A 27,992-nucleotide genomic window follows, 5' to 3' on the forward strand; every position below is an offset into this window, starting at 1 on the left:
GGTGTCCCAAGTACACCACGGAACCCTGCCCGATCTGGCACTTGCTTGCCTTAATCGTGAGGCCTGCTCGGCGCAGCGCCATCAACACTTCCCAGAGGTGGCGCAGGTGTTCAGGCCAGGTGGCACAGAACACTGCGATGTCATCCAGGTAGGCGGCACTGAACGTATCCAGCCCAACCAGTACCTGGTTGACCAACCTCTGAAAGGTGGCAGGGGCATTCTTCATCCCAAATGGCATGACTCGGAACTGGAAGTGCCCATCTGGTGTAGAGAATGCTGACCTCTCTTTGGCCCCATCGGTCAAGGCGATCTGCCAGTACCCAGACGTTAAATCAAACGTGCTGAGGAACCGGGCAGCCCCCAGCCGATCAATGAGCTCATCAGCTCTGGGGATGGGGTGCGCGTCAGTCTTCGTTACTGAATTGAGTCCTCTGTAGTCCACACAGAACCGGAGTTCAGGTGTGGCTCCCGGCGCAGCAGCTTTGGGGACCAAGACCACGGGGCTGGACCAAGGACTGCTGGAGGACTCAACCACCCCTAGCGCAAGCATTTTGGAGACCTCCTCCTTAATGCAAGCTCTGACCCTGTCAGTTACCCTGTAAGCCTTGTGCTTCACAGGTAAGCTGTCTCCTGTGTCCACATCATGGACGCACCAATCTGTGACACCAGGAACCAGGGAGAACCTATCGGGAAACTGTCCCAGCAAGTGGCGGCAGTCTTCCTGTTGTTCGGGCGTCAGGGTGGGTGAGAGGTTAACTCCATCCACTGACCCATCTTTCTCAGAGGCCACTAAGAGGTCAGGAAGAGGCTCGGTCTCCTCTTCCATTCCATCATCAGTGGCCAGCAGCATGCCCACTTCGGTCCTCTCTAAGTGGGGCTTAAGGCGGTTAACATGTAGGACCCTCAAAGGGTTCCTGGGAGTCTGCATGTCCACCAAGTAGGTGATAGGACTTTTGCGCTCCACAACCTCAAATGGACCTGTCCACTTATCCTGAAGTGCACACGGCTCCACTGGGGCCAAGACCCACACCTTTTGTCCAGGTTGAAGCTCTACCAGAGTGGCATTCCGGTCGTACCACCGCTTCATCTCCTCCTGGCTGGCTTCCAGATTTGCCTCAGCAAGTTGCCTGAAACGCCGAGTCTGGTTTCGGAAGGCCAGCATGTAACTATATACATTCTGGGGAGGTTTCCTGGGAGATTGCTCCCAGCCTTCCTTTACCAAACTCAGAGGTCCTCTTACCGGGTGACCGTACAGAAGCTCAAAGGGGCTGAACCCTAGAGACTTCTGTGGCACCTCTCGGTAAGCGAAGAGCAGGCATGGCAAGAGGACGTCCCACTTACGCCTCATTGGACCGTCCAGGCCCATGATCATGCCTTTGAGGGTTCGGTTGAATCTCTCAACCAACCCATTTCCTTGGGGATGGTAAGGAGTGGTGAACTTGTAAGTTACCCCACACTCCTTCCACAGGGATTTCATATACGTGGATATGAAATTGGTCCCCCTGTCGCTCACCACCTCTAGAGGGAATCCCACTCGGGAGAAAATTCCCATCAGTGCCCGTCCCACCACGGGGGCCGTCACTGTCCTCAGAGGGATGGCTTCAGGGTACCGGGTGGCATGGTCCACCAAGACCAGGATGAACCTGTTGCCCAGGGCTGTCTTGGAGTCCAGAGGCCCCACAATGTCAATACCCACTCGTTGGAATGGCGTACCGACCACAGGGAAAGGTTGCAGAGGAGCCTTGTGCTTCCCTCCGCTCTTACCACTTGCCTGGCAAGTCTGACAGGTTCTGCAGTAGGAATCTGAATTCTTATGCATTTGGGGCCAGTAAAAGTGGGTGACAAGCCTGTCATAGGTCTTGTCCATCCCCAAATGTCCTGCTAACGGCACATCGTGAGCCAGCCCCAGTAGGAAGGTTCTGAACTTCTGGGGTACCACCAGCACACGGGCTGACCCAGGTTCAGCAGCCTTAGGCTCGGAATACAGGAGGTCACTCTCTCAGTACACGTAATGTGTTTTGGCCTGAACACCATTGGCCTGGTCTGCAGCCTGTTGCCGCATACCCACGAGAGAAGGGCATTCTTTCTGCTCCCTGCAGAATTCCTCCCTGGAGGGACCTCCTTCTTGCTGCCAATGGGTCAGCTCAGGCAAGTCTCCCAGTTCGGCAATCTGTTCCCCGGTAGGCTCCAGAGCATCCCCCTCAGGGTCTACTTCCTCCTGGGCCGTGGGAACTTCGGGGGCCGGTTTCCCGCGCCTCCTGCGCCTTCTCCCTAAGGCCGGTTCCTGGACCTCTCCCTCAGGCTCCAGGACCCTCTCGACACCCCTACTGGCTGCCATGGACCGGGTGGTCACGCACACCCAGTCGGGTAGACCCACCATCCTCAGATGCGTGGTCTTCTCCACCTTTTCCCAAGGGGAACTCTCCAGGTCGTTCCCTAGCAGACAGTCTACAGGCATGTCAGTTCTCACAGCGACTTGTAGAGTACCAGAGACCTCCCCCCACTCAAAGGGAACTTGAGCCATTGGACAACGACTCTACGTTGTCAGCATTGACAACCCTACAGTAGGCATTGGGTACAATTTGCTCTTGAGACACCAGGTGTTGCCTCACCGAGGTCACGCTGGCTCCTGTATCTCTAAGAGCCTCAACCTTCTTTCCATTGATGGTCACCACTTGCCCATATTTCTTAGTGTTAGAGGGCAGGTAGGTTACAGGGACCATCTCAATGTCTCCTAGCGAGACTAGGGTCATCTGCCCGGGACCCCCACCCTCCTGGACTGCTACTTCCTCCCCAAAGTTAACACTAGCTACTTGCCGGGGTGGAGCACCAGTGGGTGCGGTCTTACCAAACAGGCGACACTTAGGATCAGAGGCAATGTGACCCGGGTCACCACACTTATAACAATTGAAGGGCCCCTTTGGAACAGGTCTACCTGTCGGGGCCCCGTTCTGCTGCGGGGGTGGGGGAGGCTGAGAACCCTTCTGCTGGTTCCCTTGGGAATTACTTTGGGGGCCTTTTTGGAACCCCTTCTGTTTACCCTTGTCCCCCCCACTCTTCTGCTGGGGACCCTGCCCACCTTTGGCGGAGTCTCCCACTTGACCCTTGTGGACCCTGGTGCTGAGCCAGCGGTCCGCCTCCTCAGCAAGCTTCCTCGGGTTGGACAGCTTGCTATCAATCAGGTGCTGGCGTAGCTCAGGAAAACATTGACTGGACAAGTGCTCCCATGCAATTAAATCAAGCAGCCCTTGATAATCATTCACTTTGCTACCCTTCACCCAACCATCCAGCGCTCTGCAGAAAAAGGTCACATATTCCACATACGTACTCTCAGGGATCTTCTTGGTCTCCCTGAACCTCTGTCTATATAGCTCCGGAGTTAACCCATACCTGGTCATTAAAGCTTCCTTCATATGGGGGTATGAGGTTTGGAGATCTAAGGGTAAATCTAACAGTGTGTCACGCCCTTCAGCAAGGAACCTTCCCCACAGCCCCGCTCCCCAGTCTTTCTCAGGGACCCGGTGTGAGGACATGGCCACCTCGTAGGCTCTAAACCACTGCCCTATGTCATCCTTTCTAAAATACTCCTTTACTACGTCTTTGGGGATGTACACCTTGGACTCTACCTGCGCTGGTGGAGTGCTGCCACCAGAAGGAGCGGTGTCCAAACTTTTCGCCTTCAGCTCCAACTCCTTCAATCTGATATCATGATCCATTTGGCGTTGTTGTGCCTCCAGGGCCAACTTCTGCTTTTCCATTTCCATTTGTCCTGCCAACTTTGCCATCTCCATTGCATGCGCCCTGTCGGCTGCCCTGTCTGCCAGCTCCTCTGGCGACCGGACTCGGCTGGGTTCCTCAAGGTTGTCGGGTGGAACGATGTCCCCCGCATTCCGTAGGTCTCGTGACTCCTTCCAGGCTCTCAACGCCTTGGTGTACTGGGGCTTCCTCTTGCATCCAGCATGGGGGACTCTGAATTGTACACTGTAGCCTTTCAATTGCTCCATCGTGTAGCCTTCCAGTCTCTCCCAATCCACCTCATCTATTCCAGAAATCACAGAGAGTGCTCTTCCAGCGGAGTGCGAGCCAGGCATGGTTGCAGTAATGGCAGATGTCTCAACAAAGTTCAACAATTACAAACCTGTGGCTGCGTTATTTGGTCTGCTCTCACTATCTGGCGATTAATAATTCACTGTATGCAAATTACAAGTGCAAATCCGAAATCCCACCGCTGCCACCAATGTTAGAGTCGGGGATCTCTGGTTGGCGCAAGGTTGCCCTTGTGTCAAGCAGGAACCCTCTCCTCCACGTCAGGGCGCAGGATAACCCCTCGCGAATGACCCTTGCTCACCCTCTAGGTGCGTGGCGTGAGCAGCCAAGGCGATTCCTCAGGCGTTGTTGGTTAAGCACTTACAATCATACACACAGTAAATACATCAATCCCCCCAGAAACGGACACCAGACTTGGATATATATAAAAATACGTTTCTTTATGTAAAAATAAGGTATATATATCTCAGCAGACTTATCACAAGACCAATAACGTTTTCGCTATGCCACCAGGTTGTACAGCGGGCAAATGTTCGTTGTTCGTAGCTTCAAATGGATAGTTCGTAGTCTCTTTACTTGTAGTTCCAGTACTCACAGAGATCGGTTCCTGCGAACGGGGAAATAAGGCGTTGCGGGCCCCGAGCCCGATACTGGAACTTCTTTCGTGATGTGGAGAGTCGGCACAGGTCGGTGCGACTCTCAGCTTGGGAAGTGTTCTTGGGTCCTCAATCAGCAGGTGTGGGCACGTAGGCAGGCGCGGCCAGCGACCCTTTAGCACGGCGGTGCAGGAGGGTCTCCACAGCGGGGGCGGCGCGGCCTGAGAGGTCCGGGGATAGCGAAGCGGGGTCACAGGGCACAGTCAGTGCAGCTGGATGACCCGGCGTAGATCACAGTCGTCGGACGGCTTCCGGCGGGAGGGGTGATAGCGCGGTCAGCGCGCTCCAGTAGCAGGCGGTGACAGGGATGCAGGCGGCCTGGCCCGGGGACAGAGAGCGGCTCTGGACGGAGCGGGGCTCTCACGGGTTTGAGGCAGGCAAGCTTCTGAGTGTCACGGCCCTAGGAGGGGCGATGAGGGGCGCAGTCTCTTTTCCGGCGGGATGCACACACGGCTCGAATTGGAGGACGAGCAAGAAGCACAGAGAACCCACTGTTCCTGGGGTTCAGTTCAGGGGGCAAGCTCAGATCAAGCCCTTGGAGAATGTTCAAGCACAAAGTAGCAAAGTCTTTTCAGTAAGTCTCTTCCTCTCCTTTCTCAGCAAGGCAAGCAGCAGGCCAGCTCCTCCGGCGTCTTCTTCTCCTTCTAGTCGGGCAGAGGTTCTTTGTGGTAAACAGGATTCTGATTTCTTAGGAGCCAGGCTCCTACTCTTATACCATGATTCTTTTGTTCTTTAGCGCCAGGGGGCCTAGGCCTGGCTCAGTCCAGTTCTGGAGCACTTTGTTATGGTGACTCTGCTCTTTCCTTTCAGCAGCAGGGCAGAGACATCAGCCGCCCCACAGGGGGTGGCGCCGGCTTTGTGGTGGCAGAGCACAGGTCTATTCAAGAGTCAAGGTGTACTCCTCCCACCCATCCAGGTGTCACCTCTCTACCCACCACCTGGCAGCCAACCTGTCTCTGGGGATTCCCCAACCCTGCTCCTTACTGTTGCCAGGCAGAACACATACACACAGCAGAGGCGGACTGAGATGGTCAGGTCAGTAAATACTAACTTTCTAAAAGTAGTATTTACAAACCCAGGATATTAAAATAAACTTGACTACAAGAAGTATTTTATTATTCTGAGTTCAGGCATACTAAACTTGACACTTCTACCATGCTCTCTGAGTCCACTGAGGTCACAGCGTTGGCGTGATCCCGGCAGCCCATTCTGGCCTATGGAGAGCAGGTAGCCTTCAATAGTGAAAAACGACAAGGGCTGTAATTCACTACTAAGACATGCCACACACACAGGGCATGTCCTAGCTTATGCCTACAATGCACCCTGCCCTTGGGCCTACCAGAGGGGTGGCTAATATGTAGGTAAGGGAAGGTTTAGGGACTGGCAAGTGGGGGCACTTGCGCAGTCAGCGCGACGGTCCCGGACCGCGCACAGGGTCTGCGGTGGCAGGCCCTAGACACACTTTACAAGGCCGCTTCCGTGGGTGGCGCAACCAGCGCTGCAAGCCCACCAGCAGCATTGGCATTCACAAGCCCTGGCACCCCTGGTGCACTTTACTGGGGACTGACAGTGAATCCAATAAACCAATCATGGACATCAATTACAGGTACATTTTACTTTGGGAGCACTTGCACTGCGGCACGGATTAGCCGTGGCGCAGTGCCCTGAGCGGACAACACCAGCAAAACAGTCGAGGCACACCATCAAAAAGTGGAAGGGAAACTCACGCCAAGGTGCCAGGTCTAACAGGAAACCTACCAAACCTATACATTTTTGAAAACTAGACACCCAGGGGAATCCAGGATGGGGTGACTTGACTGCCTCCCACCAGGGTCTGTTACCCAGAATCCCTTGCAAACCTAAAAAATTGTCAAAAAAACACATTTTCCCCACATTTCTGTCGTGGAAAGTTCCGGAATCTGCGTGGATCCACAAATTTCCACCCATCCCGTGTTCCCCAAAGTCTTACAAGAAAAAACGGTACCTCACTTGTGTGGGTCCGCCTAGTGCCCGCGACAGGAAACGGCGCAAAACCCAAAGTGGTCACACCTCAATTTCGCAGTGAAAAATGACACTTTTTTGGCAAAATGACTAGCTGTAGTTTTTTAACCCTAGCTCTGCGGGCACCTTGGGAAACCTAGCAAAACTATACATTTTTGAAAACTAGACACCCAGGGGAATCCAAGATGGGTTGACTTGACTGCCTCCCACCAGGGTCTGTTACCCAGAATCCCTTGCAAACCTAAAAAATTGTCAAAAAAAACACATTTTCCCCATATTTCTGACGTGGAAAGTTTCGGAATCTGCGTGGATCCACAAATTTCCACCCACCCCACGTTCCCCAAAGTCTTACGAGAAAAACTGTACCTCACTTGTGTGGGTCGGCCTAGTGCCCGTGACAGGAAACGGCGCAAAACCCAACGTGGTCACACCTCAATTTCGCAGTGAAAAATGACCCTTTTTTGGCAAAATGTCTAGCTGTAGTTTTTGAACCCTAGCTCTGCGGGCACCTTGGGAAACCTAGCAAACCTATACATTTTTGAAAACTAAACACCCAGGGGAATCCAGGATGGGGTGACTTGACTGCCTCCCACCAGGGTCTGTTACCCAGAATCCCTTGCAAACCTAAATAAATTGTCAAAAAAAATACATTTTCCCCACATTTCTGTCGTGGAAAGTTCCTGAATCTGCGTGGATCCACAAATTTCCACCCACCCCGCGTTCCCCAAAGTCTTATGAGAAAAACGGTAACTCACTTGTGTGGGTCGGCCTACTGCCCGCGACAGGAAGCGGCGCAAAACGCAATGTGGTCACACCTCAATTTCGCAGTGAAAAATGACCCTTTTTTGGCAAAATGACTAGCTGTAGTTTTTGAACCCTAGCTCTGCGGGCACCTTGGGAAACCTAGCAAACCTATACATTTTTTAAAACTAGACACCCAGGGAAACCCAGGATGGGGTGACTTGACTGCCTCCCACCACGGTCTGTTACCCAGAATCCCTTGCAAACCTAAAGAATTGTCAAAAAACCCACATTTTTCCCACATTTCTGTCGTGGAAAGTTCCGGAATCTGCGTGGATCCACAAATTTCCATCCACCCCGCGTTCCCCAAAGTCTTACGAGAAAAACGGTAACTCACTTGTGTGGGTCCGCCTAGTGCCCGCAACAGGAAACGGCGCAAAACGCAACGTGGTCACACCTCAATTTCGCAGTGAAAAATGACCCTTTTTTGGCAAAATGACTAGCTGTAGTTTTTTAACGCTACCTCTGCGGGCACCTTGGAAAACCTAGCAAACCTATACATTTTTGAAAACTAGACACCCAGGGGAATCCAAAATGGGGTGACTTGACTGCCTCCCACCAGGGTCTGTTACCCAGAATCCCTTGCAAACCTAACAAATTGTCAAAAAATACACATTTTCCCCATATTTCTGTCGTGGAAAGTTCCGGAATCTGCGTGGATCCACAAATGTCCACGCACCCCGCATTCCCCAAAGTCTTACGAGAAAAACGGTACCTCACTTGTGTGGGTCGGCCTAGTGCCCGCGACAGGAAACGGCACAAAACGCAACGTGGTCACACCTCAATTTCGCAGTGAAAAATGACCCTTTTTGGCAAAATGTCTAGCTGTAGTTTTTGAACCCTAGCTCTACGGGCACCTTGGGAAACCTAGCAAACCTATACATTTTTGAAAACTAGACACCCAGGGGAATCCAGGATGGGGTGACTTGACTGCCTCCCACCAGGGTCTGTTACCCAGAATCCCTTGCAAACCTAAAAAATTGTCCAAAAAAAACACATTTTCCCCACATTTCTGTCGTGGAAAGTTCCTGAATCAGCGTGGATCCACAAATTTCCACACAACCCGCGTTCCTCAAAGTCTTACGAGAAAAACGGTAACTCAATTGTGTGGGACGGCCTAGTGCTCGCGACAGGAAACGGCGCAAAACGCAACGTGGTCCCACCTCAATTTCGCAGTGAAAAATGACCGTTTTTTGGCAAAATGACTAGCTGTAGTTTTTGAACCCTAGCTCAGCGGGCACCTTGGGAAACCTAGCAAACCTATACATTTTTTAAAACTAGACACCCAGGGAAATCCAGGATGGGGTGACTTGACTGCCTCCCACCAGGGTCTATTACCCAGAATCCCTTGCAAACCTAAAAAATTGTCCAAAAAACCACATTTTCCCCACATTTCTGTAGTGGAAAGTTCCGGAATCTGTGTGGATCCACAAATTTCCACCCACCACGCGTTCCCCAACGTCTTACGAGAAAAATGGTACCTCACTTGTGTGGGTCGGCCTAGTGCCCGCGACAGGAAATGGCGCAAAACGCAACGTGGTCACACCTCAATTTCGCAGTGAAAAATGACCCTTTTTTGGCAAAATGACTAGCTGTAGTTTTTTAACCCTAGCTCTGCGGGCACCTTGGGAAACCTAGCAAACCTATACATTTTTGAAAACTAAACACCCAGGGGAATCCAGGATGGGGTGACTTGACTGCCTCCCACCAGGGTCTATTACCCAGAATCCCTTGCAAACCTAAAAAATTGTCCAAAAAACCACGTTTTCCCCACATTTCTGTCGTGGAAAGTTCCGGAATCTGCGTGGATCCACAAATTTCCATCCACCCCGCGTTACCCAAAGTCTTACGAGAAAAACGGTAACTCACTTGTGTGGGTCCGCCTAGTGCCCGCAACAGGAAACGGTGCAAAACGCAACGTGGTCACACCTCAATTTCGCAGTGAAAAATGACCCTTTTTTCGCAAAATGACTAGCTGTAGTTTTTTAACGCTACCTCTGCGGGCACCTTGGAAAACCTAGCAAACCTATACATTTTTGAAAACTAGACACCCAGGGGAATACAAGATGGGGTGACTTGACTGCCTCCCACCAGGGTCTGTTACCCAGAATCCCTTGCAAACCTAACAAATTGTCAAAAAATACACATTTTCCCCACATTTCTGTAGTGGAAAGTTCCGGAATCTGCGTGGATCCACAAATTTCCACCCACCACGCGTTCCCCAACGTCTTACGAGAAAAATGGTACCTCACTTGTGTAGGTCGGCCTAGTGCCCGCGACAGGAAATGGCGCAAAACGCAACGTGGTCACACCTCAATTTCGCAGTGAAAAATGACCCTTTTTTGGCAAAATGACTAGCTGTAGTTTTTTAACCCTAGCTCTGCGGGCACCTTGGGAAACCTAGCAAACCTATACATTTTTGAAAACTAAACACCCAGGGGAATCCAGGATGGGGTGATTCGACTGCCTCCCACCAGGGTCTGTTACCCAGAATCCCTTGCAAACCTAAAAAAATTGTCAAAAAAACACATTTTCCCCACATTTCTGTCGTGGAAAGTACTTGAATCTGCGTGGATCCACAAATTTCCACCCACCCCGCGTTCCCCAAAGTCTTATGAGAAAAACGGTAACTCACTTGTGTGGGTCGGCCTACTGCACGCGAAGGGAAACGGCGCAAAACGCAACGTGGTCACACCTAAATTTCGCAGTGAAAAATTACCCTTTTTTGGCAAAATGACTAGCTGTAGTTTTTTAATCCTAGCTCTGCGGGCACCTTGGGAAACCTAGCAAACCTATACATTTTTGAAAACTAGATACCCAGGGGAATCCAGGATGGGGTGACTTGACTGCCTCCCACCAGGGTCTGTTACCCAGAATCCCTTGCAAATCTAAAAAAATTGTCAAAAAAAACACATTTTCCCCACATTTCTGTCGTGGAAAGTTCCTGAATCTGCATGGATCCACAAATTTCCACCCACCCCGCGTTCCCCAAAGTCTTATGAGAAAAACGGTAACTCACTTGTGTGGGTCGGCCTACTGCCCGCGACAGGAAACGGCGCAAAACGCAACGTGGTCACACCTCATTTTCGTAGTGAAAAATGACCCTTTTTTGGCAAAATGACTAGCTGTAGTTTTTGAACCCTAGATCTGCGGGCACCTTGGGAAACCTAGCAAATCTATACATTTTTGAAAACTAGACACCCAGGGGAACCCAGGATGGGGTGACTTGACTGCCTCCCACCAGGGTCTGTTACCCAGAATCCCTTGCAAACCTAAAAAATTGTCAAAAAAACACATATTCCCCACATTTCTGTCGTGGAAATTTCCGGAATCTGCGTGGATCCACAAATTTCCACCCACCCCGTGTTCCCCAAAGTCTTACAAGAAAAAACGGTACCTCACTTGTGTGGGTCCGCCTAGTGCCCGCGACAGGAAACGGCGCAAAACCCAACGTGGTCACACCTCAATTTCGCAGTGAAAAATGACACTTTTTTGGCAAAATGACTAGCTGTAGTTTTTTAACCCTAGCTCTGCGGGCACCTTGGGAAACCTAGCAAAACTATACATTTTTGAAAACTAGACACCCAGGGGAATCCAAGATGGGTTGACTTGACTGCCTCCCACCAGGGTCTGTTACCCAGAATCCCTTGCAAACCTAAAACATTGTCCAAAAAAACACATTTTCCCCATATTTCTGACGTGGAAAGTTCCGGAATCTGCGTGGATCCACAAATTTCCACCCACCCCACGTTCCCCAAAGTCTTACGAGAAAAATGGTACCTCACTTGTGTGGGTCGGCCTAGTGCCCGTGACAGGAAACGGCGCAAAACGCAACGTGGTCACACCTCAATTTCGCAGTGAAAAATGACCCTTTTTTGGCAAAATGACTAGCTGTAGTTTTTTAATCCTAGCTCTGCGGGCACCTTGGGAAACCTAGCAAACCTATACATTTTTGAAAACTAGATACCCAGGGGAATCCAGGATGGGGTGACTTGACTGCTTCCCACCAGGGTCTGTTACCCAGAATCCCTTGCAAATCTTAAAAAATTGTCAAAAAAAACACATTTTCCCCACATTTCTGTCGTGGAAAGTTCCTGAATCTGCATGGATCCACAAATTTCCACCCACCCCGCGTTCCCCAAAGTCTTATGAGAAAAACGGTAACTCACTTGTGTGGGTCGGCCTACTGCCCGCGACAGGAAACGGCGCAAAACGCAACGTGGTCACACCTCAATTTCGTAGTGAAAAATGACCCTTTTTTGGCAAAATGACTAGCTGTAGTTTTTGAACCCTAGCTCTGCGGGCACCTTGGGAAACCTAGCAAATCTATACATTTTTGAAAACCAGACACCCAGGGGAACCCAGGATGGGGTGACTTGACTGCCTCCCACCAGGGTCTGTTACCCAGAATCCCTTGCAAACCTAAAGAATTGTAAAAAAAACCACATTTTCCCCACATTTCTGTCGTGGAAAGTTCCGGAATCTACGTGAATCCACAAATTTCCACCCACCCCGCGTTCCCCAAAGTCTTATGAGAAAAACGGTAACTCACTTGTGTGGGTCGGCCTACTGCCCACAACAGGAAACGGCGCAAAACGCAACGTGGTCACACCTCAATTTCGCAGTGAAAAATTACCCTTTTTTGGCAAAATGTCTAGCTGTAGTTTTTGAACCCTAGCTCTACGGGCACCTTGGGAAACCTAGCAAACCTATACATTTTTGAAAACTAGACACCCAGGGGAATCCAGGATGGGGTGACTTGATTGCCTCCCACCAGGGTCTGTTACCCAGAATCCCTTGCAAACCTAAAAAATTGTCCGAAAAAAACACATTTTCCCCACATTTCTGTCGTGGAAAGTTCCTGAATCAGCGTGGATCCACAAATTTCCACACAACCCGCATTCCTCAAAGTCTTACGAGAAAAACGGTAACTCACTTGTGTGGGTCGGCCTAGTGCCCGCGACAGGAAACGGCGCAAAACGCAACGTGGTCCCACCTCAATTTCGCAGTGAAAAATGACCCTTTTTTGGCAAAATGACTAGCTGTAGTTTTTGAACCCTAGCTCAGCGGGCACCTTGGTCACTAACTGACGTTAGCTCCTTGTAGGCCCAGCGATTCTAGAGGCCCTAGGCCTTTTCCCTTTTCTGTTCGTGGTACTTATACCACTATTTTAGTATATGGTTTGAGTGGCCACCAGGGCCTATCCATATAACGTGCAACTTCTGTGTATTCTGTGATAATCTTGTTTGACGATTTGTGCTCCTGTGCTCATAAAGAGACTAGGGGTTACTTTGAGAAATAAATACATATATATTTTGAATATATATCTGTGTGGTGTCCTTTCATTGGTATAAAAGGGGGTTGCATTTGGTAAAACAGCTGGCTTAACACGCTTCACGAGTTTAGCCTCAAAGACTGCTTAGCCTACGCTACCACTAGGGCAGCTAGTCCGAACAGGTTGACTTACAACCACACCATAAGGGTTGCTTGGCATGGTACAAGGTGATCACTTTAACTAGTGAGCATCATATACCAGGCCAACTTCTCACATTGGTGAGCAGCGGTTGGATTTGAGCTTGCTTTGTTTTACCATTGTAATCTCTTGGTTACCAATTGAAAGATCACATAGGTACCTGTAGGTACATATAAAACAAGATTAGATATACATAAGTTCTACTGAACTTAGTTGTTGTAGAGCAAAGGGAGTAGCACACCCTGACTACAACTGCTAGATAGGTTTAGTAGGCAAACCCAAGTGTAGGTAGATTGCAACACATCCACCCACACTTAAGAGCAATGGCCGGGGCAGAGGGGTCCACTGTACCCATCTCTGTTGAGAGTGACCCCCAGAGGGCACCATCCAGCTTTGCTACCCTTAACCAGAATGAGCTCAGGCATTTGGCAACTCTTAGAGGCCTTAAACAGCCCAAGAACCCTACCTCTGCTGAGCTCAGAGAACTCTTACAAAATGATGAGAATCAGAGAGAACTCAGGAAAGCTTCCCAGTTAGCCCCCTTAGGGTCAGGAACAGGAGGCCCCCCTTCTGAAGATGCCACAGAGGTACGCACTTTCAATAGTCACCCCTTAGATGGGATGCCTACCACAGAGGAAGAAAGTGATGGGGATACAGATGTGAGTGGGGATGAAGGGAGAACTAGCCCAGTGCCAAGTGTTATACTTGGCCCAGCTAAACTAAGGCTATTGGGGACTGACAGTGGGTTCACCCCATTGGATCTCCCCAGTGGACTTAACACAGGGCTTGGAAGGCAAAGGAATCGCTCAGGTGACTCCAATGCTTCCCATGGCTCTAGAGGCTCTCAAGGTCACTCCAGAAGGAGACTGACCACCCCTCAGAGGAGGGAACATGAGGCCATAATGCAGGAAGCCCAGCTGAGGATCAGGAAGCAGGAGCTAGAAGTAGCCCTGATGGAAGAAAAACTGAGCAAGGCTAGGCAGCATAGAGAGAGTGGGTCTATACCCACTGGTGGCAGCAATGTCCCTAGGGACAAAGATAGGGTCTTTGACAATAGGAACCTGTCCAAGATTGTGCCCCCCTACAAAAGTGGGGATGACATCCACAAATGGATGACTGCTCTTGAGAGAGCCTGCAAAGTGCAGCAGGTTCCTGAAGACCAGTGGGCAGCAATCTTATGGCTCTCCTTTGAGGGGAGAGGCAGAGATAGACTCCTCACTGTTAGAGAAGAGGATGTCAGAAATTACAGAGTCCTGAAGAGTGTCCTAGTTGATGGGTTAGGCTTAACCACTGAACAGTACAGGTTAATGTTCAGAGACACCCAGAAGACACAGACTCAGGACTGGTCTGAATATGTGGAATGTGCCACTAAGGCTTTGGAGGGTTGGTTGCTGGGAAGTAAGGTGTCTGATTATACAGGATTGTACAATTTGATGATGAGAGAGCAGATTTTAAGTAATTGTCAAAACCAGCTTCTCCATCAACACCTGGTAGACTCAGATTTGACCTCTCCCCAAGAATTGGGAAAGAGGGCAGATAAATGGGTCAGGACCAGGATCAGGCCTAAAAACCAGGGTGGTGACCAAAAGAAAGATACCACCAAGCCTCAAGAGAAGGGTGGGGATAAAGAAAAAGAGAAACCTTCCTCAGGGCCCCAAAACTCCACACAGGGTGGTGGGTCCCAAGCTCCCTCCTCTACCACAGCTAAAAAGCCCTACTGCCATGAGTGTAAAACTCCTGGGCATTGGAAAACTGACAGCGGTTGCCCAAGGGCTAAAAACAAAACTGTTCCTCCAATTACTCCTGTCACACCACCTATTACTGTCAGCAGTAATCCCCCAGGTGGTGGGAGTGCCCCCAGAAATCTGGGTGGGTTTACTTGGGGAACACAGGGGGACCCTGGCTTAGCCAATTCCCCTACAGCAACCACTCCTGTCTGTGATGGTGGCATGGGGTTTGCCAACTTCACTGCCTGTCCCAACACTTTGGGTAGGTACAGACAGGAGCCCTACATCAATGGTACAAAAGCTGAGGCCTACAGAGACACTGGGGCTAGCATCACAATGGTGGCCCATTGGCTAGTTCCCTCTGAGCAGCTTTTGCCCGGTTTCTCCTACCAGGTGACTAACATTGATGGCAAACAGAACAGTCATCCCATGGCAGAGGTATGTCTCAGCTGGGGAGGGGTCACTGGCCCTAAAAGGGTAGCAGTGTCCCCAACCTTGCCTGTAGACTGCTTACTGGGGAATGACTTAGAACTCTCAGCTTGGGCTGGAGTTGAACAAGACACCCATTCTAAAATGGTAGGCCTTTCACAAAAGGGTAGGGGGGTTGTGCCATTCACAACCCCTGTCCAAATAGATTTCCTCCCTGAAAAGGTTGGAAGGGCAGTGGTAGCCACAGCCCAGGCACAGACAGACTTCCCTGTAGGGACTGGCAGAGCTGTGACAGTCACAGCTCAAACACAAACTGAGTGCCCCCCTGAAAAGGTTGGCAAGGCTGTAATGGTCTCAGCCTATACTCAGACTGACATAGGTGTAGTGAAGCCTGAAACAATGGATCACTCCACACAAACTGAGAGTAGTGGGGAGGAAGAAAAGTCTCCCTCTCCCCAGACATTAGGAAAAGGTCAGCCTCCTCAGGGATCTGACCTCACCCCTTGTGAAGGAACTGCCCCAGAGGTAGCCAGGCCTGGCCTGGCAGAGCCTCTGATGTCAGTGGCCCCTTCCAAGGTGGGATCCAGTCTGGTGCAGGTAGCCTGCCTCTCTCTACCCTGCCTCAGTCAGCCCAGGGCTGCAGAGGTCAGGGAGGCCAGTGGACCCCCAGAGGGCCCCTGTCCACAAGAACCCCCCCATCAAAATAATGAGGATTGCCTGGCTAGTAGCCCTAGTCAGGTGATGGGTAAAAACATTCCTGAGGGATCTCCTTTACAGGTAGTTAGGGACCTCCCCCAGGGGGATTCTGTTGGGCACAGGCAAACATGGGACCTTAGGGCCCCAAACCTGACCTGTCCCTCCAGTAAGCCCTCAAAAGGGACCCCGCCTCCAGCTTTAGGTAGCCAGAGGCTGACCCTGAGAGCACAGTGCAACTCAGTTAAAGAAAGAAAGGCATCCATGGTGGAGGATGATTGGAGGAAGCTGAGGCCTCACTTTGAGGACACTCACTTCAGTACTCCATCTCAACACCAGCCTTTTACTTTGCCAAGACACACCACAGGTAGAGATTCCCTATGGTGGAGACCCTCTGATACCCTTAGGGTGAGGGATTGCTTAGTGGACCATGAGACAGGGGGTAACCATGCCAGTGCTGGTTCCTCCTTATATGGCCACTTGGGCAATATAGGCTTACCTGGTCAAGGTCAGCCTTATCTCCCTTCGTTTGGGGGGGGGTTGTGTAGGAAGGTGGATATCTGACTATGGTTACCCCCAAATTTTTGCCTAGTGTCTAGCTGGTTTTTCGACTTAGTTGGCCTGAGATCCTGCCATTCAGGCTCTCAGGCTATCTGCTCTCTCTGTAAAATGGACTCCATGTACCCTAGGTACATACCCAATTGGTTGGATCACCCTGTCAGCCCCTGTACCAGTGTACACTAGGTACCCAGGGCATTGGTGTATCCAAGGCCTGCCAGGGGCTGAAGCATGTATTATGCCACCCCAGGCTTGGCCTAACACATCTGACACAACTGGCTGATCACTCAGCTGGGGTAAGTTGGTGTAACCACCTCTTACTTAGGTGTAGTATACCTATACCTAACCTTAAATGGGACACCTGGTAACCTATAAGTCACTCCTATGGCAGGCCTTAACAATCCTGAAGGCAGAGTGCTTGGTTCCATGTGAGATGGTGCTCTGGCATGAGCTGAGCCTGTCTGCAGTGGTCGGAACAACTTCCTTCTACTGTTTCCAGATATCGTCATACCATATACTCTTAAGTGCATTATGAACCTCGCGGTTAAATGCTAACTTTGGTTTGGCTTTATCAAAACATGTCGAGTAAGGTGTCATACGAATTGGAATACTAACCCCTCGCCAATTCTGGCGACGGGGTTAGCATTCCACCCTTCTAGAGGGACACGACATGTACAGTGCCTGAAACCCGGGTAAAATCAGACATAGCCTCAGCTCCACAAAATGGATGCTGCCACCACAGACACAAGTCTGCCCTCCTGCTGCTGGGAGTCCTTCCAGCTTGGGAGGTGTGGACAAAGGGTTTCCTGCCAGGGGAGGTGCGTGCACCACCCCAGACAGGATTTTGTGTATTGGTCAGGTAGGGCTTGAAAGAAACCAGACATGCCTGTGGCTCACAAGGAGCCTCGGTGCATATGCCAGTTCAAACCGGTCCTGGGGCACGCCAGTCCCGGGCCTGGGGCGAGCTGGACAAAGGATTGGGGGTGTAACCACCCCCCTTCCTGGTCCCACCCATAGGGAGGGACCTAGCAGGTAGTCCGGCCCCTAGAATCCGCTTAAAGGTAGGAGCTGTGTCCTAAGACTTCAGACATCCTGGAATCAACTTAATACTAAGAAGAAGACGGGAACTTCGACGCTCTGCTGCACAGAGGACTGAAGCCAATCTCCCCTGTGGTCAGGGAGTGACCACCTTGCTAACGCAAGCACCATCCAGCGAATCAACGTCTGCTTTGCCGCCGCCTCCCGCCGGAGCCCGAGCCCAGAGACTGACAAGACCTGGACCTCCAGACCTCTCACCGCCCGATCCACAGTCCCTGAAAAGAGGAGACCCGTGGAGGCACCGAGACACGTGGAGCCAGCCATCTTGGAACGACTACGACAAGCTGACAAGTGCAACAACCGAGGCTCCCTCCAAGTTGTGCTTTGGGATCTGAGAAGCCCAACACCCGAGCAGCATCTGCACCAAAGGTGAGCCCTCCAGCATCTCCACGATCTGCGTGGGGCCATTCTGCATTTTGCCACTCGACGCGCCTAACCGGTTGCTGGCCCGCTGGCTAGTAGCCATCTTGGCGACGAACTTCAAGAAATACACTGCTGGTCTGGTTGCTCCAGACTGGCCCTTGCTCCCCTCCAAAGGAGCAGTCCTTCTGACCTTGCTGGTCAGAACCATCAGCTTATTTCCTTTTCCTACAACAATTGCTTTTGCCAAGGCTTGTTTGCTTCAATCAAGTCGCCGACACCGCCGACAGCGAGAGCCTGCGTGGGACAGCTCGTGACTCGACTCCTGGATGTCGTCGAACTCCAGGGACCACGTGGCTGCAGAGACAAGCTACCCCTTTCTTCCTGTTTGCACCCAACATTGCCTGGTACCCACCTGGTGCCACGCTGGTCACTGGCTAGTGACTGTGAACACTGTCCCCTCTGCTTACAGGTCTTCAACATCTCCGATCCACTCTTGGATCCACTGCATCTCTCCCAGACCGACCGCCTGCAGCATCTTTGTCTTCAAGCTCCACGGAACAGATAGAAGAAACCCGACGCACTTCGAGGCCTATGCACCCGCTTCCTGTGGGTGAGGTAAAGCTGGCACACCTGTGCCCAAGTGTAGTATTACATCTCTAGTGCCTGTGTTCCAAATCTTGAGTTCCTAGTCCATCCGGAAGATCCTCTTTGCAGTAACTTTGTACTTTTTACGCACCCATTGAAACCTATGGGAGCACGCGTGTGACTATTTGCTCTGCACACGCCACCCGTGGACCTCCTGGTCACTAACTGACGTTAGCTCCTTGTAGGCCCAGCGATTCTAGAGGCCCTAGGCCTTTTCCCTTTTCTGTTCGTGGTACTTATACCACTATTTTAGTATATGGTTTGAGTGGCCACCAGGGCCTATCCATATAACGTGCAACTTCTGTGTATTCTGTGATAATCTTGTTTGACGATTTGTGCTCCTGTGCTCATAAAGAGACTAGGGGTTACTTTGAGAAATAAATACATATATATTTTGAATATATATCTGTGTGGTGTCCTTTCATTGGTATAAAAGGGGGTTGCATTTGGTAAAACAGCTGGCTTAACACGCTTCACGAGTTTAGCCTCAAAGACTGCTTAGCCTACGCTACCACTAGGGCAGCTAGTCCGAACAGGTTGACTTACAACCACACCATAAGGGTTGCTTGGCATGGTACAAGGTGATCACTTTAACTAGTGAGCATCATATACCAGGCCAACTTCTCACAGGAAGCCTAGCAAACCTATACATTTTTTAAAACTAGACACCCAGGGAAATCCAGGATGGGGTGACTTGACTGCCTCCCACCAGGGTCTATTACCCAGAATCCCTTGCAAACCTAAAAAATTGTCCAAAAAAACACATTTTCCCCACATTTCTGTAGTGGAAAGTTCTGGAATCTGCGTGGATCCACAAATTTCCACCCACCACGCGTTCCCCAACGTCTTACGAGAAAAATGGTACCTCACTTGTGTCGGTCGGCCTAGTGCCCGCGACAGGAAACGGCGCAAAACGCATCGTGGTCACACCTCAATTTCGCAGTGAAAAATGACCCTTTTTTGGCAAAATGACTAGCTGTAGTTTTTGAACCCTAGCTCTGCGGGCACCTTGGGAAACCTACCAAACCTATACATTTTTGAAAACCAGACACCCAGGGGAATCCAGGATGGGGTGACTTGACTGCCTCCCACCAGGGTCTGTTACCCAGAATCCCTTGCAAACCTAAAAAATTGTCCAAAAAAACACATTTTCCCCACATTTCTGTCGTGGAAAGTTCCGGAATCTGCGTGGATCCACAAATTTCCACCCACCCCGTGTTCCCCAAAGTCTTACAAGAAAAACGGTACCTCACTTGTGTGGGTCCGCCTAGTGTCCGCGACAGGAAACGGCGCAAAACCCAACGTGGTCACACCTCAATTTCGCAGTGAAAAATGACCCTTTTTTGGCAAAATGACTAGCTGTAGTTTTTTAACCCTAGCTCTGCGGGCACCTTGGGAAACCTAGCAAACCTATACATTTTTGAAAACTAAACACCCAGGGGAATCCAGGATGGGGTGACTTGACTGCCTCCCACCAGGGTCTGTTACCCAGAATCCCTTGCAAACCTAAAAAAATTGTCAAAAAAAACACATTTTCCCCACATTTCTATCGTGGAAAGTTCCTGAATCTGCGTGGATCCACAAATTTCCACCCACCCCGCGTTCCCCAAAGTCTTATGAGAAAAATGGTAACTCACTTGTGTGGGTCGGCCTACTGCACGCGACAGGAAACGGCGCAAAACGCAACGTGGTCACACCTAAATTTCGCAGTGAAAAATTACCCTTTTTTGGCAAAATGACTAGCTGTAGTTTTTTAATCCTAGCTCTGCGGGCACCTTGGGAAACCTAGCAAACCTACACATTTTTGAAAACTAGACACCCAGGGGAATCCAGGATGGGGTGACTTGACTGCCTCCCACCAGGGTCTGTTACCCAGAATGCCTTGCAAACCTAAAAAATTGTCAAAAAAAACACATTTTCCCCACATTTCTGTGGTGGAAAGTTCCGGAATCTGCGTGGATCCACAAATTTCCACCCACCCCGCGTTCCCCAAAGTCTTACGAGAAAAACGGTACCTCACTTGTGTGGGTCGGCCTAGTGCCCGCGACAGGAAACGGCACAAAACGCAACGTGGTCACACCTCAATTTCGCAGTGAAAAATGACCCTTTTTTGGCAAAATGTCTAGCTGTAGTTTTTGAACCCTAGCTCTACGGGCACCTTGGGAAACCTAGCAAACCTATACATTTTTGAAAACTAGACACCCAGGGGAATCCAGGATGGGGTGACTTGACTGCCTCCCACCAGAGTCTGTTACCCAGAATCCCTTGCAAACCTAAAAAATTGTCCAAAAAAAACACTTTTTTCCCCACATTTCTGTCGTGGAAAGTTCCTGAATCAGCGTGGATCCACAAATTTCCACACAACCCGCGTTCTTCAAAGTCTTACGATAAAAACGGTACCTCACTTGTGTGGGTCGGCCTAGTGCCCGCGACAGGAAACGGCGCAAAACGCCACGTGGTCACACCTCAATTTCGCAGTGAAAAATGACCCTTTTTTGGCAAAATGTCTAGCTGTAGTTTTTGAACCCTAGCTCTGCGGGCACCTCGGGAAACCTAGCAAACCTATACATTTTTGAAAACTAGACACCCAGGGGAACCCAGGATGGGGTGACTTGACTGCCTCCCACCAGGGTCTGTTACCCAGAATCCCTTGCAAACCTAAAAATTTGTCCAAAAAAACACATTTTCCCCACATTTCTGTGGTGGAAAGTTCCGGAATCTGCGTGGATCCACAAATTTCCAACCACTCTGCGTTCCCCAAAGTCTTACAAGAAAAAAGGTACCTCCCTTATGTGGTTCGGCCTAGTGCCCGCGACAGGAAACGTCGCAAAACGCATCGTGGTCACACCTCAATTTCGCAGTGAAAAATGACCCTTTTTTGGCAAAATGACTAGCTGTAGTTTTTGAACCCTAGCTCTGCGGGCACCTTGGGAAACCTAGCAAACCTATACATTTTTTAAAACTAGACACCCAGGGAAATCCAGGATGGGGTGACTTGACTGCCTCCCACCAGGGTCTATTACCCAGAATCCCTTGCAAACCTAAAAAATTGTCCAAAAAAACACATTTTCCCCACATTTCTGTAGTGGAAAGTTCCGGAATCTGCGTGGATCCACAAATTTCCACCCACCCCGCGTTCCCCAACGTCTTACGAGAAAAATGGTACCTCACTTGTGTGGGCGGCCTAGTGCCCGCGACAGGAAACGGAGCAAAACGCAACGTGGTCACACCTCAATTTCGCAGTAAAAAATGACCCTTTTTCGGCAAAATGACTAGCTGTAGTTTTTGAACCCTAGCTCTGCGGGCACCTTGGGAAACCTATACATTTTTGAAAACTAGACACCCAGGGGAACCCAGGATGGGGTGACTTGACTGCCTCCCACCAGGGTCTTTTACCCAGAATCCCTTGCAAACCTAAAGAATTGTAAAAAAAACCACATTTTCCCCACATTTCTGTAGTGGAAAGTTCCGGAATCTGCGTGGATCCACAAATTTCCACCCACCCCGCGTTCCCCAACGTCTTACGAGAAAAATGGTACCTCACTTGTGTGGGCGGCCTAGTGCCCGCGACAGGAAACGGAGCAAAACGCAACGTGGTCACACCTCAATTTCGCAGTAAAAAATGACCCTTTTTCGGCAAAATGACTAGCTGTAGTTTTTGAACCCTAGCTCTGCGGGCACCTTGGGAAACCTATACATTTTTGAAAACTAGACACCCAGGGGAACCCAGGATGGGGTGACTTGACTGCCTCCCACCAGGGTCTTTTACCCAGAATCCCTTGCAAACCTAAAGAATTGTAAAAAAAAACACATTTTCCCCACATTTCTGTCGTGGAAAGTTCCGGAATCTGCGTGGATCCACAAATTTCCAACCACTCTGCGTTCCCCAAAGTCTTACAAGAAAAAAGGTACCTCCCTTATGTGGTTCGGCCTAGTGCCCGCGACAGGAAACGTCGCAAAACGCATCGTGGTCACACCTCAATTTCGCAGTGAAAAATGACCCTTTTTTGGCAAAATGACTAGCTGTAGTTTTTGAACCCTAGCTCTGCGGGCACCTTGGGAAACCTAGCAAACCTATACATTTTTTAAAACTAGACACCCAGGGAAATCCAGGATGGGGTGACTTGACTGCCTCCCACCAGGGTCTATTACCCAGAATCCCTTGCAAACCTAAAAAATTGTCCAAAAAAACACATTTTCCCCACATTTCTGTAGTGGAAAGTTCCGGAATCTGCGTGGATCCACAAATTTCCACCCACCCCGCGTTCCCCAACGTCTTACGAGAAAAATGGTACCTCACTTGTGTGGGCGGCCTAGTGCCCGCGACAGGAAACGGAGCAAAACGCAACGTGGTCACACCTCAATTTCGCAGTAAAAAATGACCCTTTTTCGGCAAAATGACTAGCTGTAGTTTTTGAACCCTAGCTCTGCGGGCACCTTGGGAAACCTATACATTTTTGAAAACTAGACACCCAGGGGAACCCAGGATGGGGTGACTTGACTGCCTCCCACCAGGGTCTTTTACCCAGAATCCCTTGCAAACCTAAAGAATTGTAAAAAAAAACACATTTTCCCCACATTTCTGTCGTGGAAAGTTCCGGAATCTGCGTGGATCCACAAATTTCCATTCACCCTGCGTTCCCCAAAGTCTTACGAGAAAAACGGTAACTCACTTGTGTGGGTCCGCCTAGTGCCCGCAACAGGAAACGGCGCAAAACGCAACGTGGTCACACCTCAATTTCGCAGTGAAAAAAGACCCTTTTTTGGCAAAATGACTAGCTGTAGTTTTTTAACCCTACCTCTGCGGGCACCTTGGGAAACCTAGCAAACCTATACATTTTTGAAAACTAGATACCAAGGGGAATCCAAGATGGGGTGACTTGACTGCCTCCCACCAGGGTCTGTTACCCAGAATCCCTTGCAAACCTAACAAATTGTCAAAAAATACACATTTTCCCCATATTTCTGTTGTGGAAAGTTCCGGAATCTGCGTGGATCCACAAATTTCCACCCACCCCGCGTTCCCCAAAGTCTTACGAGAAAAACGGTAACTCACTTGTGTGGGTCGGCCTAGTGCCCGCGACAGGAAACGGCACAAAACGCATCGTGGTCACACCTCAAGTTCACAGTGAAAAATGACCCTTTTTTGGCAAAACGACTAGCTGTTGTTTTTTAACCCTAGCTCTGCGGGCACCTTGGGAAACCCAGCAAACCTATACATTTTTAAAAACTAGACGCCCAGGGGAATTCAGGGTGGGGTGACTTGACTACCTCCCACCAGGGTCTGTTACCCAGAATCCCTTGCAAACCTAAAAAATTGTCCAAGAAAACCCCATTTTCCCCTCATTTCTGTGGTGGAAAGTTCCGGAATCTGCGTGGATCCACAAATTTCCACCCACCCCGCGTTCCCCAAAGTCTTATGAGAAAAATGGTACCTCACTTGTGTGGTTCGGCCTAGTGCCCGCGACAGGAAACGGCGCAAAACGCATCGTGGTCACACCTCAATTTCGCAGTGAAAAATGACCCTTTTTTGGCAAAATGACTAGCTGTAGTTTTTTAACCCTAGCTCTGCGGGCACCTTGGGAAACCTAGCAAACCTATACATTTTTGAAAACTAGACACCCAGGGAAATCCAAGATGGGTTGACTTGATTGCCTCCCACCAGGGTCTGTTACCCAGAATCCCTTGCAAACCTAAAAAATTGTCCAAAAAAACACATTTTCCCCATATTTCTGACGTGGAAAGTTCCGGAATCTGCGTGGATCCACAAATTTCCACCCACCCCACATTCCCCAAAGTCTTATGAGAAAAACGGTACCTCACTTGTGTGGTTCGGCCTAGTGCCCGCGACAGGAAACGGCGCAAAACGCATCGTGGTCACACCTCAAGTTCACAGTGAAAAATGACCCTTTTTTGGCAAAACGACTAGCTGTTGTTTTTTAACCCTAGCTCTGCGGGCACCTTGGGAAACCTAGCAAACCTATACATTTTTAAAAACTAGACGCCCAGGGTAATCCAGGATGGGGTGACTTGACTACCTCCCACCAGGGTCTGTTACCCAGAATCCCTTGCAAACCTAAAAAATTGTCCAAGAAAACCCCATTTTCCCCACATTTCTGTCGTGGAAAGTTCAGGAATCTGCATGGATCCACAAATTTCCACTCACCCCGCGTTCCCCAAAGTCTTACGAGAAAAATGGTACCTCACTTGTGTGGTTCGGCCTAGTGCCCGCGACAGGAAACGGCGCAAAACGCATCGTGGTCACACCTCAATTTCGTAGTGAAAAATGACCCTTTTTTGGCAAAATGACTAGCTGTAGTTTTTGAACCCTAGCTCTGCGGGCACCTTGGGAAACGTAGCAAACCTATACATTTTTGAAAACTAGACACCCAGGGGAATCCAGGATGGAGTGACTTGACTGCCTCCCACCAGGGTCTGTTACCCAGAATCCCTTGCAAACCTAAAAAATTGTCAAAAAAAACACATTTTCCTCACATTTCTGCCGTGGAAAGTTCCGGAATCAGCGTGGATCCACAAATTTCCATCCACCCCGCGTTCCCCAAAGTCTTACAAGAAAAACGGTACCTCACTTGTGTGGGTCCGCCTAGTGCCCGCGACAGGAAACGGCGCAAAACCCAACGTGGTCACACCTCAATTTCGCAGTGAAAAATTACCCTTTTTTGGCAAAATGACTAGCTGTAGTTTTTTAACCCTAGCTCGGCGGGCACCTTGGGAAACCTAGCAAACCTATACATTTTTGAAAACTAGACACCCAGGGAAATCCAAGATGGGTTGACTTGAATGCCTCCCACCAGGGTCTGTTACCCAGAATCCCTTGCATACCTAAAAAATTGTCCAAAAAAACACATTTTCCCTATATTTCTGACGTGGAAAGTTCCGGAATCTGCGTGGATCCACAAATTTCCACCCACCCCACGTTCCCCAAAGTCTTACGAGAAAAACGGTACCTCACTTGTGTGGTTCGGCCTAGTGCCCGCGACAGGAAACGGCACAAAACGCAACGTGGTCACACCTCAATTTCGCAGTGAAAAATGACCCTTTTTTGGCAAAATGTCTAGCTGTAGTTTTTGAACCCTAGATCTGCGGGCACCTTGGAAAACCTAGCAAACCTATACATTTTTTAAAACTGAACATCCAGGGGAATCCAGGATGGGGTGACTTGACTGCCTCCCACCAGGTTCTGTTACCCAGAATCCCTTGCAAACCTAAAAAATTGTCAAAAAAACACATTTCCCCCACATTTCTGTCGTGGAAAGTTCCTGAATCTGCATGGATCCACAAATTTCCACCCACCCCGCGTTCCCCAAAGTCTTATGAGAAAAACGGTAACTCACTTGTGTGGGTCGGCCTACTGCCCGCGACAGGAAACGGCGCAAAACGCATCGTGGTCACACCTCAATTTCGCAGTGAAAAATGACCCTTTTTTGGCAAAATGACTAGCTGTAGTTTTTGAACCCTAGCTCTGCGGGCACCTTGGGAAACCTAGCAAACCTATACATTTTTTAAAACTAGACACCCAGGGAAATCCAGGATGGGGTGACTTGACTGCCTCCCACCAGGGTCTATTACCCAGAATCCCTTGCAAACCTAAAAGATTGTCCAAAAAAACACATTTTCCCCACATTTCTGTGGTGGAAAGTTCCGGAATCTGCGTGGATCCACAAATTTCCAACCACCCTTCGTTCCCCAAAGTCTTACGAGAAAAACGGTACCTCACTTGTGTGGTTCGGCCTAGTGCCCGCGACAGGAAACGTCGCAAAACGCATCGTGGTCACACCTCAATTTCGCACTGAAAAATGACCCTTTTTCGGCAAAATGACTAGCTGTAGTTTTTTAACCCTAGCTCTGCGGGCACCTTGGGAAACCTAGCAAACCTATACATTTTTGAAAACTAGACACCCAGGGGAATCCAGGATGGTGTGACTTGACTGCCTCCCACCAGGGTCTGTTACCCAGAATCCCTTGCAAACCTAAAAAATTGTCAAAAAAAACACATTTTCCCCACATCTCTGTCGTGGAAAGTTCCGGAATCTGCGTGGATCCACAAATTTCCATCCACCCCGCGTTCCCCAAAGTCTTACGAGAAAAACGGTAACTCACTTGTGTGGGTCCGCCTAGTGCCCGCAACAGGAAATGGCGCAAAACGCATCGTGGTCACACCTCAATTTCGCAGTGAAAAATGACCCTTTTTTGGCAAAATGACTAGCTGTAGTTTTTTAACCCTAGCTCTGCGGGCACCTTGGGAAACCTAGCAAACCTATACATTTTTGAAAACTAGACACCCAGGGGAATCCAGGATGGGGTGACTTGACTGCCTCCCACCAGGGTCTGTTACCCAGAATCCCTTGCAAACCTAAAGAATTGTCAAAAAAACCACATTTTTCCCACATTTCTGTCGTGGAAAGTTCCGGAATCTGCGTGGATCCACAAATTTCCATCCACCCCGCGTTCCCCAAAGTCTTACGAGAAAAACGGTAACTCACTTGTGTGGGTCTGCCTAGTGCCCGCAACAGGAAACGGCGCAAAACGCAACGTGGTCACACCTCAATTTCGCAGTGAAAAATGACCCTTTTTTGGCAAAATGACTAGCTGTAGTTTTTTAACCCTACCTCTGCGGGCACCTTGGGAAACCTAGCAAACCTATACATTTTTTAAAACTAGACACCCAGGGGAATCCAAGATGGGGTGACTTGACTGCCTCCCACCAGGGTCTGTTACCCAGAATCCCTTGCAAACCTAACAAATTGTCAAAAAATACACATTTTCCCCATATTTCTGTCGTGGAAAGTTCCGGAATCTGCGTGGATCCACAAATTTCCACCCACCCCGCGTTCCCCAAAGTCTTACGAGAAAAACGGTACCTCACTTGTGTGGGTCGGCCAAGTGCCCGCGACAGGAAACGGCACAAAACGCAACGTGGTCACACCTCAATTTCGCAGTGAAAAATGACCCTTTTTTGGCAAAATGTCTAGCTGTAGTTTTTGAACCCTAGATATGCGGGCACCTTGGAAAACCTAGCAAACCTATAAATTTTTTAAAACTAAACATCCAGGGGAATCCAGGATGGGGTGACTTGACTGCCTCCCACCAGGTTCTGTTACCCAGAATCCCTTGCAAACCTAAAAAATTGTCAAAAAAACACATTTCCCCCACATTTCTGTCGTGGAAAGTTCCTGAATCTGCATGGATCCACAAATTTCCACCCACCCCGCGTTCCCCAAAGTCTTATGAGAAAAACGGTAACTCACTTGTGTGGGTCGGCCTACTGCCCGCGACAGAAAACGGCGCAAAACGCATCGTGGTCACACCTCAATTTCGCAGTGAAAAATGACCCTTTTTTGGCAAAATGACTAGCTGTAGTTTTTGAACCCTAGCTCTGCGGGCACCTTGGGAAACCTAGCAAACCTATACATTTTTTAAAACTAGACACCAAGGGAAATCCAGGATGGGGTGACTTGACTGCCTCCCACCAGGGTCTAT

Source organism: Triturus cristatus, chromosome 1_1 (assembly GCF_964204655.1).
Source record: "Triturus cristatus chromosome 1_1, aTriCri1.1, whole genome shotgun sequence".
NCBI lineage: Eukaryota > Metazoa > Chordata > Amphibia > Caudata > Salamandridae > Triturus > Triturus cristatus.